The sequence below is a fragment of the Octopus bimaculoides genome, chromosome 16 (assembly GCF_046866305.1).
Source record: "Octopus bimaculoides isolate indiv1 chromosome 16, ASM4686630v1, whole genome shotgun sequence".
Taxonomy (NCBI): Eukaryota; Metazoa; Mollusca; class Cephalopoda; order Octopoda; family Octopodidae; genus Octopus; species Octopus bimaculoides.
Genome location: NC_142943.1, coordinates 43,281,679 through 43,302,410, shown reverse-complemented (window position 1 = coordinate 43,302,410; position 20,732 = coordinate 43,281,679).

Genomic DNA, 20,732 nt, shown 5'->3' with positions numbered 1-20,732 from the left:
GTAATACCCAAATTTTAATATCTTTGATAAAAATTTCGTGCGCCACCACTCCTAACCTGAGGTCTATAGTAGCCACTTCTAATAGGCGGGAACTCGTCGATTATTCGGTACCAGTGAACTACCCATCGGTCTTCCACCTTAACCGTGTTAATGGTAAAACTGTAATCCTGAACGACCTCAGCCTTTACCTTAGAAATTGCCTCGACACCATTAACACACCTCAAAGTAGCATCAATAGGACTAGCAACTACGGTGAAGTGATTTCGAGACATCATCTCTCTGATTCTGATATCCTAGAGATGCTTTAAACCTACACTTGTTTGTCTAGCATCCTACCCCTGATACATCATTCAACCATACATATAAGTTGTACGCTTTGCTGTCGACCTTTGAAGTGCAGATTCTCAAAGTGCAAATTGCTTCGGCTCCGGAATTCTCTAAATTTGCAAACCCTCCCATATTAGCAACGGTAATGCTAATACTCCGATTTCTACTAATACGATGAACGACAATGTAGACCACAATTGGATATTTAGGGTGTCCCAATCTACCAGATGCAGGAAAACCTCTAACTGATGAGTTCCACAAAGTTTTTCTCTGAATGCCAATTGCTTACGTTATAAATGTAGTCACATGTTGTGTATAAATGTAGTCACAACCCCATATTCCAACAGGCTAGGGTCTACAGTGGATGCATGGTCGATTTCAAGTGATATTGTCTTGCAGAGCTCAATTCTTTCTCAAATTGGGCTTCCAAAGAATCTACTTCCCTCGTGACCCACAAATACCGCCTCAAGACGCAAGACACACCTTATACCCTGTCCTGATCTATAATTTGTGGTGGAAACTCACTACAATCTAAATCATCGCGTCTATAAATTATGTTGATGGGAGTCAATATGTGTGCGTGTATGGGTGTGGTTTCTAATTTAGGAATAAGGTTGACATTTTCATGGATGGGTTGGGTCAGTACCGTTAATCCACTGTTTTACAAGTACTACACTGTTCGGAGCATCTCATTCCTTATCCGACGCTTTAACGATTCTCCCAGCTTACCGACTTCATGATGATGATTTTTTTTTTATTTGGGCACAAGACCTACAGTTCTGAGTGTAGGAGGTTAGTTGATTATATCGGCTTCAGTATTTCACGAAAGTTATCTCGGCGTTATTTGAAACCAAGATGGTTCTCTAAAATGTGATGCACTTTAAGAAGAAAACTATTATATTAGTTCAAATACCTGGTCTAATTATAGACCGGGAATTGTATGTCGCACTTAGTATGGGTGTATTAAACAAGATTGGAATTTATGGTATTATTTTTAGTTCTGTTGGTAGAATCGTTTCAATACAACATGGGTGTTACATTTCATGAACACAAATATCAATATTAACAATAATATGAATGTTATAAGGAATTCATAATATAACATAATATAATATAATATAATATAATATAATATAATATAATATATTATTATTGTTAGAAACCGTGCTTACTAGGGCAGCGAATTGGCAGAATCGTTAGCACAGAATTTAGATTGTGAGCTCAAATTCCGGTGAGGCCGACTTTGCCCCTTTCATCCTTCCGTAGTCGATAAAATAAGTACTAGTTGAACACTGGGGTCGATGTGATCGACTTACCATCTCCCACGAAACTGCCGGCCTTCTGCCAAATTTTAAGACCAACAATATATATATAATTATATATATATGTGTATATATATATATATATATATATATATATATATATATATATATATACATATACATACATACATATATACATACATACATACACACACACACACGCACACACACACACACACACACACACACATATATATATACATATATATATATATATATATATATATATATATATATATATATATATATATATATATATATATATATATATATATATATATATATATATATATATATATATATATATATATATATATATATATATATATATATATATATAAGATAAAACTTACTTGCAATTGGACGCGTAGCGTTCGATGATATAATAATACAAAGAATATGTATGCATGTATACCCGCATATATGTACGTACTTATATCTACATGTGTATATAGATGCATATCAGGGTACACGGCGTTAGAAAAATGAACTACAGACAACGGAAAAAACACATAGGAAAACAGATAGCCTCTTGGAATTAATCCTTCGTCAGCTGCCTCTATTCTAACTAGACGTTTCGAAGATATGGCAGAACGTACTCTAGAATAGTCTCTTCTTGAGTAGTGGATCGACCCACTAAACAGAGGATTCCCAGGTGGCAAACACAAACCAAGACAGGAAAAAATGGACTGTGAAAACAACATTAAAAAGCCGTGGGGCCAAACGCGAATCTGGTATTGAACGCTAGTGATAGGACGAAGCTGGCCGGAGAAAAGACAGTTCGTCTCGCCTTCATGGTGGCTGGAGTGAAAAGAGAGAGTTGACCACAGGTCACACGTGAGCAGAGAGGATGGTAGAGGGAAGAAGTGGAACAAGGAGGAAGAGAGAGATGTGTATAGCAGTAGTGAAGTAGAAGCCAGGACAACAGAAGGAAGCAGAGCGAGAGGGGGAGATGGGTAAGAGGACAGATAGATAGGTAGATAGATAGAGGGATAGATAGGTAGATAGATAGAGAAAAATAGATAGATAGATAGCAGTGAAGTAGAAGTCAGGACAACAGAAGGAAGCAGAGCGAGAAGGGACCCATCTCCCCACTGATATGCATCTATATACACATGTAGATGTATGTACATATATGTGGGTATACATGCATACATATTATTATTATTATTATTATTATTATTATTATTATTATTATTATATATATATAAATATATATATATATATATATATATATATATATATATATATATATATATATATATATATATATATATATATATATATATATATATATAGCAATAACGGCAGTAATAGTAGTGGTAGTTACGAAGAAGACAACCCCAGAGGGGCCAACAACAGGAATACTAGCCTCCTTGACACTCAATTCTTCAACATACATGACAAAACTTATGATATGAGCCGGGTATACCCGACAACATTACCCTTTAACAAAAGAGTCTGCATCCCTAAACATACTCATGACCACATGGAAGCACAGTTCACTATAGCTAGGACAAAACTTAGACAGATTTTAGAATTATACACTAAGAGACAGAGACAGAATAAGACAGAGGCCCAACAACTTGGGAATATACCCGCAAGTGGCCTACACAAGCTCATGCAGCGCACGAAAAAGGGAGAAGTGGTATGCCTTCCCACAGATAAGTCCGGCAGAATGTCAATAGACAGCCTGCCGAACTATATCCAGGCAATGCAACCTCACATCGCCAATACGAAGGTAACAACCTTACAGGCGCATGAGGAAAGAGAAAAAGTCCTCAATGCCCACATGATGATGTGGACAATTGTCCTTAGACCCCAGAAGCGCACAGCCAACAACTTCCAAGCCTGGAACAATGATATCCCGACGCTGTATGGGCTCCGTAAGGACCACAAAGTAACAACTAATCCTGTAGTGGGACCACCAACAAGACCAGTCTGTGGAGCGAATGTCGCTAGTAACTACAGGATCTCCTACTTCCTCTCAATGATCATACGCCCCATAATCCAGATGTCACCTGATGTCTGTGACAGCACGGAAGATCTCCTCAGCAGGATCAACGACTGCAACAACACTTGCAACCTGACAGGGTGTATAGTGGGTAGCATGGATGTGGTATCACTATACCCATCTATCGACGTGGATTTTGCAGTGGAAAAGTGCGTGGAAATGATCAACGAGAGCGAAGTAGAGTTCCAAAAAGTCAACACAGAAGAACTGGGCCTCCTACTTAGATTGACATATGACGATGCATATCTAGATAGATACGACCTTAGAGATTTCTGCCCTAGTAGACGTCTAAGAGGTAGACCACCCACAATTACCTCTATGGCTAGGAAGACCCCTATAGAGAGATGGAGTGGATGGACCAGAGCCATACGGACCCCCACTAATATCCACCAGGTAAAGAAAATGATCGCACATGCACTAGGAGCTAGTATAAAGGTCACCCTAAAAGGCCACACCTTTAAATTTAACAACAAATTATACGCCCAGGACGAGGGGGCAGCCATCGGGGTTAGTATCGCCGGTGATGTGGCCAATCTTTTCATGGTATGGTGGGACAGAAGGCTTAAGGAACGCCTGACACAGAACTCCATACTCGTGAATGTGTACTCTCGATATGTCGATGATATCAACTTAGTGGTAAAGACACCCCCACAAGAGAGTACCCCTGAAATAGAAATAGAAACTAAGACTATGGAGAGCATCCAGCGAATAGCTAACTCCATCCACCAGAGTATTAGAGTTACGATAGACTACCCTACTAAACACCCTAACCATAGATTACCTGTATTAGATACTGAACTCTGGCTAGAAACTAAGAACAATAAAACCAGAATCCTCCATTCACACTATACAAAACCTATGGCCTCCAAGTACCTGACCCACCGGAACTCGGCTATTGCGGACAATGCCAAATTCAACATATTGATGGCAGACCTCGTCAGAGTAATGCGAAATGTCTCCTGCATGTGCGACCCTACAGAATTAAAGAGACATATACAACATTTCGTCCACCGCATGCAGTTCTCGGGTTACAGCCATAAAGAAAGGATCAGGGTTTACAAAGGAGCTATGAAGAAGTTTGAAACAATCAAACGCAACGATAGGAATGGGATTTGCCCACTCTATAGGAGCAAATCATGGAACACCATAGAAAGAACTAAGAAGAAAATAGGGAAGGCAAGCTCATGGTACAATAGCCACAAGTACCAAAGCGTCATGTTCGTCGACACCACCCCTAGAGGCGAACTGGCGTACCGCTTTAGAAGGGCCCTAGACAAACTTAAGCTAAGAATTAAGGTTGTTGAAAGGCCAGGCAACCCGATCAAATCCCTTATCAGTAGAACATACCCTTTCAGTAGAACCCCCTGCACTGATAGGAACTGTATCGTATGTAGATTTAGCCCACAAACGAACTGCAAAACCAGAAATGTGGTCTATAGTATAAGATGTACAGAGGGACGATGCAGAAATAAGACAACGACATATGTAGGCGAAACAGCAAGGAGTATAGGGGAGCGGGCAAACGGACATTGGAGGGAACTTAAGGAAGGGAAGAACTCATCAGTTCTGTACCAGCACGCTGAGCAAGAACATGGAGGCTCAATCAACAACATAGAAATTAAAATCTTATCTACACATAGCAGTGATGCAGCACTTAGACAAATTACTGAAGCTACACACATAATAGAAGGGAAACCTAGCCTGAATAGGAAACTAGAATGGAACACTAACATACGCCACTAACAAACCTAACATCTGACAACTAACATCTGACAACATGTTACCCATAAAACAATAATAGGAACAAAGTATAATACAATACATAGATAAACAAATGGAATTAAATACTACATACGTTAACAAAATTTAATTAAACACATTAAAAAAAAAAAAAAAAAAACACACACACACACACACACACACACACACACACACACACACACACACACATGAACATATAAATAAATAAAAACTAATACAAATGAACACGTATTAACAGAGAATATAGGTGATACAGACACTCCCCATACACACATGCACTTACAAAAGACACAGACACATTGAAGGACACGCATGCGTAGACACATACAATAGGAATACAAAATACAAAATGGCTGATAGTTAGCAAGGTGAGACACACATAAGAAAGAAGGAAACAAAGGACCACTGATGAGGTCACAGAAGTGTGACGAAAGAACTCTGGCCGAAATAAGATTAAGATTAAGATTAATGTAATATAAAGCTGAAAAAAAAAAAAAAAAATTAACACCAAATATACAGTGCGTGTGTTTTTATTGGCTAAACTGGCAATATGACCATCCCCAAGTACAACAACATCTGTTTCAACACACGATTTCACATAAAAAATCTTGCAAAACAAATATATATATATATATATATAGGTAGATAGATATATATACATACATACACACATACAAGATACACGTCAGAACGAATCTCAGAAATAACACACACGTACACTCTCACACACATACATATAAATATTAAAGTTAAACGCATTACAAATTCATCACTAAATTGTTGTTGTAAAGTGTATTTGTTAATAGCCATCTTCAGAAAACCATGGCAGTAAATAGTAGCATCTAGTGGTGTATATCAATATATATCGGTATCTAGTGGTAAATAGTTGTATGTATCAGTACAATGTTATTTACATTATTTACATTTGACGGATATTTGTCCTCATCTTGTTTGTTGTTAACACAACGTTTCGGCTGATATACCCTCCAGCCTTCGTCAGGTGTCTTGGGGAAATTTCGAACCTGGGTTCTCATTTCTAACGATGTTACTATTATTATTATTATATTATTATTATTATTATTATTATTACTATTATTAATCAGGTCGCTGCCGTGAATCGAACTCGGAACCTTGGGGTTAGTAGCCCGCGCTCTTAACCACTACGCCATATGCCATATAGAACTGCAGTACAATGTTGTGGACAATGGAAGGTAGAGGTAAATTTGTGCGACCGGCTTATGACAGCCATTGTATTTATAAATTTGCATTTTTGGAAACTTTAAATTTATTGACTCCCATAACCGTATTGCCCAACACAAACTTTACATGCCAGAGAGGTTGATGTGGGAGTTGTGGCTGTTCAGTGGGTTTAGAATGGAGGGTTTCAAGGGGGATTCTAGTAATCTTAAAAATGGCAATGATTTTTGTTGAAATCAGTCATCGGCAAACTGCGACCCGCACCACTTTATGAATGGTACATTTAAACGAAAAGTTACCTTTAATGAGGCATGTCACTTGCGGCCTGCTTCTCACTAATACACAAACGCTGCACGACAACGGGCGTTGGAGCGTTTAAAAACCCATAACTTAGCGGTTCGGCAAAAGAGGCCTGTAGAATAAGTGATAGGTTTAAAAAGAAAAAAGAAAAGGGATTGAGGTCTATTCATTCGACTAAAAGTTTCTCAAGCTGGTGTCCAAGCATCCCACAGTCGGATCTGTTCAGTTTGTCTCACAGATTTTTTAATTAATTTTTTAAGACTAAACAGTTTGAAACTTCGTATACTGGTGGAATGTCTTATGCGGAACACGATTTACTTCGAACATTTTTGACAAAATTTGGTATTTTAGAAGTCATTTCGTGTTAATGTCGTATTTGGGTAATTTCAACTAATCAACGGCGTGTATTCGGTTGATGAAAGCGACTGTTGATTGCGATAGTAATCGAAGAGGAACAACTTCCGGTTCACTTCTACTAAATGTCGCCACTCTGTTTCAATCGTATGTCGAGTGAAGATGATGCCACCTTTATCCTGCCTTCCTTTCTAGTCAGCACCGTGCACTCCTTACCCTTTCCCTCCCTTCTGCACAATCAACTAGCAACCAGAGAGTAAACTTGTCACTGCCACTACAATTACCATAGTTTCCGGTGCATAAGCCGCTATGTGTTTTGTTTCACCCTCATGTTTTGATAATGTTATTTTTAATCCAATAAAGACTTTTATATTGACGAAATGTGTTTGTTGTTGATTACAGTAAGATAAAATCATGACAATAACAATGCATCTCATAGTTGTAAAATAAGTAATTTTAAAACAACATTTACGTCAACAACAAAAATGCTAGCTGCGAACTTGTTGCTCTATAGGTCTTTTAAACAGCGGTGCACTTTATGTGCGGATAAAACACTGATGTTGGGCAAACGAATAAGTATATGTAAGTAATATTTCTTCCTTCTTGGTTTTGATTCTTTGATGTTTACTGGTTATTCCGACGCGAGAATCCCCCTACCCGTAAAAAAGCGTGTAATATGCTACACAGGCAGTAAACAATCAATAAAATAGAACAGAGTGGTGACATTTAGTAGAGATGACTTAGAAGTCGTTCCTCTTCGATTACTATGGCAAACAACAATAGCTTTCTTCAACCGAATACACGTCGTTGATTGGTTGAAATTACCCAAATATGACAACTTTAACACAAAATAACTTCTAAAATACCGAATTTTGTCAAAATGTAAATCGAGTTCTGCGTGAGACATTCCACCATTATAGTTTTAAAAAATTATAAAAATCTGTGAACCAAACTGAACAGATCTTCACAGTCTATGAGAAAAACAAATAATGATATATGTATGTGCACACACATATACACACATATATGTAAACACACACATATATGTAAACACACACACACACACACACACACACATATATATGAAGAATGTTTAGAATTATGAACAAGTCACTGTTATACCTAAGAGGATTACAAAACCCTTATATATTTAGAAATAGCAGTCATAACCGCTATAAACCCATTTTTATCACTCATATATATATATCTATACATATAAATTTGACATGGGTGAGTCTTTCTTGTATATTTTCTTTCTTGGGATTCACGGTCAAGCGGCTGGGTGGAATTGCGTGAAAAATTACACAGATGTGTAGAATGATCCGGTGGTGTTGGTGGGCTTCGTATTTTTTCATAGCTTCCAAGGTTACCAAGATAATCTACTATAATAATACTCTTGTGTTTATGAATGAGTAAGGAAGGGGTAATAGATGAATAAAGAAGGAAGGGGTGATGTCATATTTGGTAGTGGGATGATAGAAACTGTACGCTGAAAAAATAAATCAAACAGCGTTTCAACTCTGTGTATTTGATATTTACTTGCCAGCTCCCGTACTTAGCCACTGCCACCTTTATGAGGTCCTACGTCGAAAGAGAAGGAAACAAACTGGAAACAAGGATGTTAGTTGCGGATAGATTTTTCACAAAAAATTTAGTAATAAAGGAATTGGTTTTGTACCTTATTTATATATAAAATACTACAATTAGCCGTCATTTTTGACGGCACGGGGCCCAGCTAGTATATATATATATATATATATATATATATATATATATATATATATATATATATATATATATATATATATATATATATATATATGTGTGTGTGTATATATGCAGGTCTCGGCCGCTGTACATTTTCCCAGCCCTGTACATATATGCATATTCCTTTAATGGCCCTTCCGACCCACTAGTCAAGCAAAAATAGTATCATTTTATTACATCTTTCAACTCCCGTTCTAAAAACACATGATTCTCAGTCCCAGAACACGCAGTACCACTCTTAGCCCCACCCACGTCGCCTAAACTAATTAATTTGCTCCCAACCCATCAAATTCTCTTCCTCGACATTGCTATTGTCTCCACAATCAATCATCCAAAAAATTATTCACCTACTAGACCGCTACCTTGATCTTTAGAGAAAGAATTTTCATGCACCAGTGAATTTCATTTTCACAAACAAACACTTATGTCAGTTCAGTTGCCATACATCCACTCCACTCGGCCGCACACTACCCCACTGACTGGCAAATTAAAATTATCCAACTTTTTTTTTTTCAATCAGAAAATCAGATATTTATTTTTACACACTCCACCGAGCAACACGCTCTCCCTCACAAACCCACACATACTGATCTCCACCATATCATTGCCTTTAAATAAAGTCAATAAAGATAAAAGCAAACTGATTTCACCACACATATACACATACGCACGCGCGCGCATATATGCACACACACACACACACACACACACAAACATACAGACATATCCTTGTATACACACACACGTGCACCTGAACTAAATAATATACATACAACCTACATTTTAAAAAGAGAATTTGTCAGTTCAAGGATCCTTGTCCAGGAAGGAATTACTCGTGAATGTGTATGCGTGCGTTCGAGCGCCTGCGCATGTGTGTGTGTGTGTGTGTGTGTGTGTGTGTGTGTGTGCGTGTGTACGCGTGCGCGTGAGTAAGTATGCTTGAGTGTGTATGTGTGTCTATGCGTGTGCATGCGTGTGCATGTGTCTCTCTTTCTCTTTCTCTCTCTCTCCCTCTCTATCTCTCTATTTCTCTCTCTCTCCCTCTCTCTCTCTATTTCTCTCTCTCTATTTCTCTCTCTCTATTTCTCTCTCTCTCCCTCTCTCTCTTTTTCTCTCTCTCCCCCCCTCTCTCTCTCTATATATATATATATGTGTGTGTGTGTGTATGTATATCACAAACAATATTTGTACACTATTTTAGCCCTCACCATTTTACACCATGCTATCGTACACTATGTTACGCAGTCCAATACTGCGCCAAATCACCAAACTACGTTACACTAAATCCCACTGCTGTGCATTAGACCGTACCATACTGCACCATGCCACAGCACACCACACTGTATAACACTACAATCCACCACACCACAAAAGACTGGCACTCCGTCGATTACGCCAACGTGTGTTCCAGCTGATCCGATCAACGGAACAGCCTGCTCGTGAAACTAACGTATAAATGACTGAGCACTCGAAAGACACGCGTGCCTTTAATGTAGTTCTCAGGGAGATTCAGTATGGTGCAGAATGTGACAGGGCTGGCCCATTGAAATACAGGAATTACTCATTCTTGTCAGCTTGAGATTTCTGGAACAACGTGAAATAGTTTCTTGCTCAAAGACTCAACGCACGAAGGACACAACGCACCAAGAAGACAACGCATCAAAGACACAATGCACCAAGGACACAACGCGACCTTACGATCGTCATCCGAATACCCTAACCACTAAGTCACGGGTCTTCACTGCACCGCATCACATCCCATTTCGCTCCATTACATTGCTACACGACTTTAGTGCGATTGAATGATAAGGGCGTAACAACAAAGGGACGTTACTACAATCGTGGCAGTAATGGCGGTTGTGGTTGTTGTTGTGGTGGTTGTGGTTATGATGGTGGTGGTGGTGCGGTGGTAATAGTGGCAGTTAAAAGATAACATTGGTGTGGTGTCGTCATTAATAAAAGAGCGGCTAGATTTAACTTGACAACGACTGATAAGATGGGGGGGGGGGCGACGGTGTGGCGGTGAGCTTTTAATTGAAATGAGCTGGTTGGGATAATGGTGGTGGTTTTACAGTTAATTAAGGAATTAAGGTATTGGTTTTTCATAATCTGGAGACCAACATGGAGTGGACAAGGCTCTAGGTGAATGTCAATCTTGTTGTCGTTGTTGTTTAACCCCAGGCAAACCCGATGACGCTGTACTATAATATTACCAAATGTACCCTTCCTATTTTTTAAGGCGGTATGAGGAAAGTTTGGTTGCTATTTCAAGATGGCCAAGTGACTCTATTGTGACTCCCTCATTGTGTAATAAATAGTTGTTGGAGATTAGACCACAGCGCTGGTCAAGTAAGTGTTTGAAGTGGTCTCAATGTGGAGAAAAAAATTAATAACCCTTCTTTCGAAGACCACATAATTACTGAATAGGTAGGGTTAACAGTTTGACACTTTACTGCTATTTAAGTGGACATTAATGGACACTGATGGTATTAATAGAACGGAATGGGGCTAGTTGTAGTGGTTTTACAGCGCCAACCAGAAAATAATATACTCTAGTGGCTTTGATAAAGAATAGATATAGTGGTCCTGATGTTAGTGAAAACTAGACATTAATGGATGAAGACAGTGTACATCAGTAAGAGGAGGGTGCAGTGACATCTTTGATATAGTAAAAGGGATAACTGTTGTTATTGTTGCTGATAGCAGTGGTGGTAGTGGTGGTGGAGGTGATGCTGCTTAGCGCACTGCAATTCTTATTGACCAAGATCCTCTCAGTCCATTGATCTACAGGTTTCACTATCAGCAAGACCGCTGTACTATGATTAAAATATATACCAACCATGAATATTGCCTTTTAACCTGTGTGCAAGGAACAAAGGACCGCGACATTTTTCTTAGAGTGTGGTTTCAATGAGATTTAGCTGCTATCTTTTTACTGAGTCGTGTGACCGTGTCGTGCTATTTGGTCAGTAATTCTAGACTAAAGAAAAAGAGAGAAAGTGTGGATGTTTCCGATGGAGGAAACTGGACTCCAGTAGACAGAGATGGTCAGATGTGGGTGGAGACCAATGTTAATGTGTTGCTAAATTAATGGATTACATGGCTATTAGTGGTCAGAGGTGGTTATGATGATGGTGTTGTTATTGTTGTTGTTGTTAGTGGTGGTAGATAGTTACAAAGAGAGAGGGGAGAGGGGATGGAGAGAGTAAGAGAGAGGGTGGTGGAGAGAGTGGGAGCATAAGAGAGAACGAGAGAACAAGAAACACTATGAAAGAACGAAAGAGAGAGAGAGAGAGAGAGAGAGAGGAGAGAGAGAGAGAGGGCATTCTCTTTCTCTCTCTAAAACACACACAGTAGTCACTGGCACCATCACCAACACCAATAGTACCAGCATTGTCATTGCCACCATCACTATCAGCATCATTACCACCACCACCACCACTACCATCAGCAACATGAAAGTCCCTAACATTATATCCACCAGCACCCCACTTCCACCCCCACCACCGCTACCACCACTTTTAGCAGAAGCATCGACCATTACCACCACCTACAACATTGATTGTGGTGTTAGTGGTACTGTGGTGGTGCTAGGTATTGTGGAAGCAGCAGCAGTAGCATTGGTAGTAGTAGTAGTAGTAGTAGTAGTAGTAGTAGTAGTAGTAGTAGTAGTATTAGTAGTAGTAGTAGTAGTAGTAGTAGTAGTAGTATTAGTAGTGGTGGTGGTGGTGGTGGTGGAAAAATTTATGAACCCATGTTTTTCACTGTGAACTACTGTGCAAATTCATTTGTTAGTGTGTTGTGTGTGTGTGTATGAGAGAGAGAGAGAGAGAGAGGGAGAGAGAGAGAGAGAGAGAGAGAGGGAGAGAGAGAGAGAGAGAGAGAGAGAGATAGAGAGATAGAGAGAGAGAGAGAGAGAGCGTGTGAGTGTGTGTGCCGAAGCGAACGTGTGTATGTGTGATTGATCAAGTGGTTAAGAACTTGATTTTGAAATAAGGCTGTCTCGGGTGCGATCCTTCTGCGTAGCATCTTGGTTAACTTTCTTTTTACCGACGGTTTCTCATAGCCTTGAGCCGACCCAAGCCTTAAAGAGACTAGAGGAGGGGCGTTTAATCAATTAGTGAGTTATCTTCAATTTGATATAGATCTCTGAGGAAGTGAGTCATAGAAAACTTATATGCTCCGGATTGCATAATTCGACCATTGTTTTCCCCGAAACACGTATAAATGACATGATCAAACAAGTTATGACCCGAATCTCCTGTTTTAATGATCCTCTATGTACTCTGTAAACTTTCTAACTCTGGAAATCAATGAAAAGAAGCTTGAATTGTAATACTCAAGTTCTCTTTTCGGCTTTCTCTTTTGATGTATAAAGATGTCCATGGAATTCTAAATACTGGTTATATATTATAGGATTTAATTTAAACCTTGGTTTAGCTCTAGTATATATGTATATACAATTATAAATGTAAGTATGTATGCACGTGTGCATGTGTATGTGTATTTTCGTGGTCTATATTTATGTGGTCTGTATTTACAGGTCTATATTCCAGATTTATCTATCATATATCTGATCTTTTTTTTTGCTGTTGATATTGTGTAAGAGTTTCGCTGTTTGTTTCGAAGAATGAAGTTTTCAGACCTTCAGAATATGGAAAAGATTTCGCTTCAGTGTCGTTGCATTCATCGTGGACGATAAAGGCTTTGCTGCCTTTATGAAACACACACATACACGCACGCACACACACACACATGAGTGTATGTCTCCTCTATCTGTCTATCTATATACTTATATATATATATGTGTGTGTGTGTGTGTGTGTGTGTGTATCTGTTTTTGTATGTATGTATGTGCGTGTTTGTGTGCCTGAGTGTGTGTGTGTGCGCGCTTGTTTAAATAATTGATGAATGAAACGGAATTGTCGAACTGAATAAAGGCTAGTCCTAGCCTTTATTCAGCACGACAATCATTTCGACCCATCCTGCAACTGTCCGTTATGGGTAGGGTAGTGTGTTGCATCAATCTGTGCAGTTTGTGTCACATCAGGTACATGCATAAAAAGGGGATGTCCCTTTACTGAGTTCTCTTAGGCAGGTTGTTCATACCAGTTATATTTTGGTAATTACTGGCTGATGGGGCTAGCTACAGTTGTCCGTGAATATATTACTTAAGCTTAAAATCCTACAATCATAAAATATACAACCTGGAGTGTTCACTCCTGGACATGAACACACACTCACACAGGCGTACAGAGAACGCACGCACAAACACACACACACAGACACACACACACACACACACACATACACACACACACGCACGCATATATACATACACACATGTATATATGTATATAGTGAGGAAGAGAGAGAGAGACACACACAGACCGACAAATAGAAAGGAGGAGGGAGATAAATGAGAGAAAATTCAATGAACATAATTTAAAATCACAACAATTGTTTCGATACATTTTTGCACATGTACTGCATTGGTCAGATTTGTAATCATTAGCTACATGTGTGTGTATATATATATATATATGTATATATATATATATATATATATATATATATATATATATATATATATATATATATATATATATATATATATATAAATAAATATATATATATATACATGCACACACACACATATATATACAAATACACATCTATCTATCTATCTATCTATCTATCTATCTATCTATCTATCTATCTATCGGACCGGGACCTATGGACAACTTCCAGAGATCCCTGGCCTGGCAGTGTTATCGAGAAGCACTACCCGTTCGGGATAAGCTCTACAGTCATGGCTCAAGAAACACGGGGCCGACCTGTCCGAGATGCCGGCAGAGCGACGAAACCGTTCTGCACGCACTCGTACAGTGTCCCACCATTTCCGAGCTGTGGGCTTACGTCGAACAACTGCTATCGCGTGTGGGACGAGTCGGTCTATCAGCCGAGTCTATCGTGAATATTGTCGCGCCTCCTTCCTTTAAACGGGAAGGAAGAGCTATTTTCATCGTACTTGTGGCTATGGCGAAAGAATGTGTATGGTGGACGCGTCTGAAAGGTCTAGAGACAAAGACTTTCCTCTCTGGGCAATCTCTCATCAACTTCTTCAAGTATCACCTGAAGAGGAAGGTGAGAGTAGAAAGGGAAGTCTTGTCTAGTGAATGCTTCAAAAAAAGATGGGTGAATGTAGCAAGGATGGCACGTGTGAACGACGGAGCCATCTTGAGCATAACCCTATGAACTAAAAAAAAAAAAAAAAAATCCAAGAAAAAAAAAGAGAGTCACTTACTGTTATAGTTTCTTCAATGAGAATATTGACCAAGGTTACCGTGGTTTTTTCCGCAGGCTTTTCTTTCCACGGCCAAACCTAAACTGTCCTCCCCTCCTTTTACACGAGAACATTACTGTGTGATACACGATCCCTATTGATCGCCCTTTTTTTTTTTTTTTTTTTTGATCCCTTTTGATCGAACTACCCCCTTTTCCTTCCTACGATCCCTTTTGATCGACCCCCCTTTTTTTTCTCTTTCCCCCTCCCAAAAAGAAAAGCTCTACATTGTATTTGTCCCATCTTCGTTGAGCCCTGTGTGGCTAATAAAAGAAATGTATCTATCTATCTATCTATCTATCTATCTATCTATCTATCTATCTATCTATGTAGCTAGCTAGCTAGCTAGCTATATACATGCTTACATACATACATAGTTCTGGTAAAATGTCGCAATGTTATAGGCATATGAAATAACTGCTCTACTAAGGATCTAGTTTATTTTTCTCTCTCTGAAGAATGGAATACACCGCTACTATCTGAGAAATGCACCGTATGTTCATCTATTCTTGAATAAACATTAGGAAACTATCTGTACACATAAGTGCTTACTCCCTTCTGTTTTATAATGCACTCTATTTTAACAACTTTATTGTAACAACTCAACACTTATATTTAAATACATAAATTTCATGGCAGACACATCCACACCCACACCCACATATACATACACATACACACAGAAATATATATGTGAGTGTGTGTTGTGTGTTTATATATATATATATATGCATATATATATATATATATATATATATATATATATATATATATATATATATATATATATATATATATATATATATATATATATATGGTGGTTGTCTACTCCTTAAACAGAGTTTGACCACCTCCTGCACCTACACCTTAGCCCTTTCATGGCGTCTGATGTGGCTTTTTAAACCAGACAGTGTTTTGAAAAAACACCCACACAGATTGCACCTCTGATTTGCACTACCAATACCTGCAAGTAAGTTCTGCTCATTGTGGATCCTAACATGTCTTTTAAGACCCCCATTGGGTTTGCAAACCCTCTGGCACACACCACATTCAAACGTGTGCACAGACATATAATCATAATATATATATACATGGGCATATATTTATGCATACACATACTCTGAGTTTAACTCCATCCTTTCCACTCCCACTCATTCGCACACTCATCTATTTGTACCCACTCACACGCAGACACCCCCTGAGTGTCACTCAATCGATCACTCATTCGACCACACACTAACCAACTAATGCAGTCGCTCGCTCGCTCACTCACACACTGACTGACTGACTGACTGACTGACTCACTCACTCACTCACTCACTCATCACTCACTCACTGAAATACTCGCGTACGTGCTGAGTGTAACACTCACTCAGTAACCCAAATCAATGGATCTCCCTAAACTGCCCACCGCTGCCGTTTCTTTCTTTCTTCCTTCCTTCCTTCCTTTCTTTCTTTCTTTCTTTCTTTCTTTCTTTCTTTCCCCCTCTCTCTACCTCCTCTACTCCTCCTCTCTCTGTTTGATACATGCTGCTCTTACCTTCTACCTCACAAACACGAACACGTATTCTAGATGGATCTCCGTCTCTTTCGAAGATGCAGATTCAGTCATCAAATTAACATATATGTCGGCTGAGTATTCCAAAGACACAAATGCTATTAATGTAATTCTCAGGCAGGATCAGCGGAGCACAGTATGACAAGGCAGCCCCGTTTGAATTGCAGGTATAGTCCATCTGATGTGCTTCTATACAGTTTCACTCGGCTCAGTCTCACGCACAACGTGTAGATCAAGGTGTAGATAACGTTTGCCTAAGATGACACGCTGCAGTATCGAGCCAATCTCTTGTGCCCTTTCCCACTACTGCGCGCGCGCGTGTGTGTAAGCGCGCGTGCGCGTACGTGTACGTGTACGTGTGTGTGTGTGTGTGTGCCACTTGGAAGCGGTATTTCAGCACGGGCCGGACCATGAACGGGTATGAGTATTTTGTGGTTGTAGGCATTTGACTGTTATCATGTTATGTATATCTACGCTTGTGTGTACGTGTAAGTAAATTAATTGGAGTTAGCTTTATAAGATTGGCAGATGCATACATACAAACATACGCACATGCATACATACAAACATACGCACATACATACATACAAACATACGCACATACATAGGTGCAGGAGTGGCTGTGTGGTAAGAAGCTTGCTTCCGAACCACATGGTTCTAGATTCAGTTCCACAGCGTGGCACCTAGGGCAGGTGTTTTCTCCAATAACCACGGGTCGACCAAATCCTTGTGAGTGGATTTGGTAGACGGAAACTGAAAGAAGCCTGTCGTATATATTATATATGTACTTGTGTGTCTGTGTTTGTCACCCAACCATCGCGTGACAACCGATTTTGGTGTGTTTTCGTCCCCGTAACTTAGCATTTCAGCAAAAGACACCGATATAATAAATACTAAACTTACAAAGAATAAGTCCTGGGGCCGATTTGTTCGGCTAAAGTCGGTGCTACAGCATGGCTGCAGTCAAATGACTGAGACAAGTAAATGAATAAAAGAATATATTTGTTCATACATACTTGCATAAATACATACATGCATGCATTTATTAATGCTATCCATGAACATATAGACATAGACATACATGCCGTCATCCATGCATATATAATTATACATACATACATACATACATACATAAATACATACATACATGTGTATATATATATATATATATATATATATATATATATGTATATATATACATGTATATATATATAGATATACACAGATGTATATACACACGCGCGCGCAGACACATATACACGTATACAGACACGTGTATACATGTATACGAACATATTTGGTATATTCGATTGGACGCTAGATGAGATCTGACGAATTTGACGTTAAAATCCGAAAATTGTTAACCAATAACAAGAATGTCTCCATCGACATTGATGTAGGTTACTTTTACTTAAAAACAGAAACGAAGTGACAGAAGTTTACTTTGATTCAAAGAGTCTTTGAATATCGCCTCATATCCCTTTCCACAATATCGACTAAACGCTAAATATCGAAGTCCTGCCTGAATCAAGTCTATATATGAGAGGCCGATAACATCATGGAAGTTGGAAACTTTCTGACTGGTAATCGTTGATGTGCAACCAGAAAAGTTGCACAGCAGTACCACGACAAATCCTTAGAAGAGAAACTAAGGCGTATACACACTAACAGAAGGTATTGCATGACTATGCTATTAGGAAACTTCAGTGCGATATTGAGATAGTTGTTTACCGGAATATTAGCTGCCGTTTTGAAGGGTGTGCTTTTGGAATACTAGAGCGTGAGATGAGAAGGTATGTGATGCATTAATGTGTTATGGAGGGAGGCAAGCCACCGATATGCAACCATCGACGCAGGCTCTGTGGAACTAATATTGAAGATGTTACACACATCATAAGTAGCTACACGCAAGTGTCTTCACAGAATTACCTGTCTATGAAACATGATGTCGTGGCCAGAAAAGAACACTGATGAAATGTCCATGTCAAGACTTCGATAAATTGCAGGACGACAGGACATGCATAATGAACTGTAACGGAGAAGGAAAATATGCACAATCCTTGAAATCGGTTACTCAATCGATGTTCGGTGTTAAAAACTACTGGAGAGAGATGTGCACCAACTCCATTTAGGTTACGACTCAAGATCTCAAACAATAATTACTGGTGCACTTGTCTATACATCATCATCAGCATCAATCCCGAGAAGCTGTAAATCAAAGCTAGCAAAGATACCGTCAAAATTTGCCAAACATCCAACAGATTTAGCTTGTCATATTACATATGCAATGGTATTCATTCTTGAGCTCACGTGTGCGGATGCGTACACGAATAAGTACATATACATACACACATAAACACAGAGAGAGACACACACATAGACACCACGCACAGACACAGATACACACATACACACACACACACACACACACACACACACACACACACAAAGGTATATATATGAATTAATTCTTATATATATATATATATATATATATACACACACAAACACACACACACACACACACACACACACACACACACACACACACACACACACATATGTATATATATGTATATATATACAGATATAGGGCAGGGAATCGTCAATTAGTAATAAAATTAATAATTAACAATTTTGCCAAATAGTTCAGTATGAAAAAACCTTTATCGGTAAAACCATTTATAATCATAAATATACAGGGATTAGCTTGAGTTGCTTCTTCAACATACTGAAAATTTAGAAATAGCAGTCAAAGAACTACTGATTCCAAACTACAAATTTTTTCTCTAACGGATGGCGATATTTATGGCACACACAGAACAAAAAACAGTTCTGTGTGTGCCATAAATATCGCCATCCGTTAGAGAAAAAATTTGTAGTTTGGAATCAGTAGTTCTTTGACTGCTATTTCTAAATTTTCAGTATGTTGAAGAAGCAACTCAAGCTAATCCCTGTATATTTATGATTATATATATATATATATATATATATATATATATATATATATATATATATATATATATATATATATATATATATATATATATATATATATATATATATACATATATATACATATGCAAAACAAGGTGAAAATAATGGCCATTGCATAGTTTTCTTTATTGCAGCAAATTTGAATTAAAGGTGCTTCCAATAATCATTATAGGTTCGTTATTGATAGGTTTACTCAATCGGTCCATTGATCGGATGGGAAAAATTGAACGCTCTAAAAAGTTAATGCTACTTCCGTCAATCATTTCTGGTTATAATCGAGCAGACGACTGAAGGAATTGTATGGGTGCAGTGGCGGAATAAAGGGACGCAAGAGAATCAGTATAAGGTAAGTGGAATATATATATATATATATATATATATATATATATATATATATATATATATGTATTCAAGTTTATCCCATGATAGTATCTAAATTCAAATGATAGTGTCTACTTTCATGGGTGAGTAATTCGAAATATAAAACAAATAAAAACACACTCACACATACATACATTCATTCATACATGCGCACATACATATATGCATGCATACATACATACATGCATACATACATACATAGATACATACATACATATGTATGTACATACATACATAGATACATAGATACATACGTACGTTCATACATACATTCATACGTACATACATACATAGATTCATACATACATACATACATACATACATAAATACATCCATACACTCAGCATAACAAAATATTTCCCGAAGACTTGAAGACAATAGTACCAACATAAAGCACAGCGTCTCTAC